This window comes from Parasteatoda tepidariorum, chromosome 10 (genome assembly GCF_043381705.1).
Source record: "Parasteatoda tepidariorum isolate YZ-2023 chromosome 10, CAS_Ptep_4.0, whole genome shotgun sequence".
In the NCBI taxonomy this organism is placed as follows: Eukaryota; Metazoa; Arthropoda; class Arachnida; order Araneae; family Theridiidae; genus Parasteatoda; species Parasteatoda tepidariorum.
The window spans coordinates 11,730,096-11,732,440 of NC_092213.1; positions in this window are offsets into that span (position 1 = coordinate 11,730,096).

The window sequence follows — 2,345 nt, forward strand, 5'->3', positions numbered from 1 at the left end:
AAGACGTGATTCTTTAAACTGAATTCGGATTATCGTTCATTTGGCGAAATAAATTTAAAAAAAACATTGTAAAGATATATATTCATAACTATAAGTGTAAATGGAAATTATTCCATGGTAAAAATTTATTACTAGGGATGTTTTCAAGTAAGAGCCGTTTCAAAATAAAAACCAAGCAAAACAAAATTTTCATGAAACCAATTTTTTTTTTGATTCTAGAAACATATTTACTTAAACACTTATCATACCTTACAACTAGACTTATAATAACCTCTTTATAGTAACTTGCCGCCTCTGCTCCTGTAACCAAGAGGTCACGACCGTTTTCACCTCTTCGTCATCGTTGTACTGGTTGCCCCCAAAATGATGTTTGAAAGATGAAAGTCACTTAGCGCAAGGTCTGGGCTGTATTGAGGGTGGTCCAAAACTCCCCAGCCAAAAGAGTCCAATAAAGCTCGGGACTGAACAGTGGAGTGAATTATTGTCATGGAGTAGCAAAATTTTCTGTCAGCATGCCAGTAAGAAAGTTTCGTAAACTTCAAAAATCTTCCGGTGAATGTATGCAGTAAACAGGTTTTTTTTGCAGACTAAAAACACATCACTGACAGTACCTCATACGCGGCGAGCGATTTGTTAAACTTGAACATATTAAAGACACAGAATTGACAGTACAGGTTACCTACAACTGTAACAGAGCACAGTTGTTCCTAAGGAATGTCTGAACGCGATGTAAGCACTAGTTGCGACGCATGCGTCCCCTATTAGTGTACACAACAAAACGGCCCTTACTTAACTTGTATTTCCATTATTAACTTGTACTAACGGCCTTGTTTTTCCATCAAATTATTCTTAAAGAATATTTAAAAATAAATGATAAATAAATTTTTTACTTTTTTATCATAAGGACTAAGATTTTACCAAGTAACTAAAAACTAAATGCTACTTTTGAATTAGTTTAGAAGGATTCGTTTATTCTTTAAAACTAGGTTAGAAAGAATTGCTTGCAATAGCATATAGCAGGGTTGATGACGATAAAGCGTGAAAAGTGGCAGGCAATAAGAACCAAAAATATGAGTTGAAAAAACGTGAAAATTTATTGAAGCATGTGAAACTTACTTTGATTATTGTATTCTAGTACTGAGCAAAATAATTGAAATTTTTAAAGTTTTACTTTTTTAATATTCTTGTCACCCATTTTATTTTGTATACAAAGGATATTATAAGGGAACTAAACTACTGAACTTATTTACTCAATATAAATCAATATTTTTTGTTTAAAGATATACAGTGAAACCTCCAGGAAAGGCCACCTCTATGTAGCGACCATCTCCATTTATGACCAGTTTTGGGAGGCACGTAATTTTTTCCACAGATTTAGTGTCGAAAACCTTTTGGAGAGATTATTAAAACCTCTCCCAACGGCAGGCAAAAATCTGCACCGAAAACCGAAAAGTCAAATAAGGAAACACAAAAAAATATCGAAACACAAAATTTAACAAAACAAACGAGTAGATTAAAATGTATTCAAAATATTTGTGAGAGACTCTTATTTAGAGAGCTCTTTTTGACGATACAAACTCATGTTGTAGTCAGAGTGCACTAAAGACGATGCTATCTGTTACGTCAAGCGATCAGGTATCATAATTTTGATCTAGTTGCGCTTGTATAATTTTGATCTAGTTGCGCTTTCTACGTCATTTTGTTAACATCGTTTTGTTTGTCATCTCTAAGTTAACTTTCAAAAAATTCTATGGCTGGCAACAGCATTTTTATTTTTTAAGTTGTTTATTTTTCCAGCCTTCCCACAATGGAAACCCTTTACCTGACGGCTTTCTGTTACAGCAAAACAATACTAGTTCTCACACTTCAAGACAAACCACAAAACGACTGGATGATAATGGAACATACATTTTAAAGTGGCCTGCTTCATTCCCTGATCTCAGTCCCATAAAAAATTTAAGGAAAAAACTAAAAATAAACTTGAAAAAGCGGGAAAGAAGACATTTAAAGATCTCAAAGATGCGTCAATGTTTTTGCTCTGTACTGTAGTGGTTGAATTTTCTCATGACACATAATTGAATTTGGTTTCTATAATTTCTATGCAATTCTAATGCTAAAAGTGGAAAGAAAACTTCAGGAAGTCATTATAAGCTATTGTGCCTAAATGTTTCATTAATTAGTATAGTAATGTGTATTTAACTTATATCAATAAGTATGTAAGTGTGTATTGATAAGTATGCATTCGAATTACTTCAATTACTGTATTTGCAAGTTAATTTTAACATAAATCTTATATAAAATGCAAATTAAGAGTTTGAATATGTTTTTACAATAACTGGCGTACA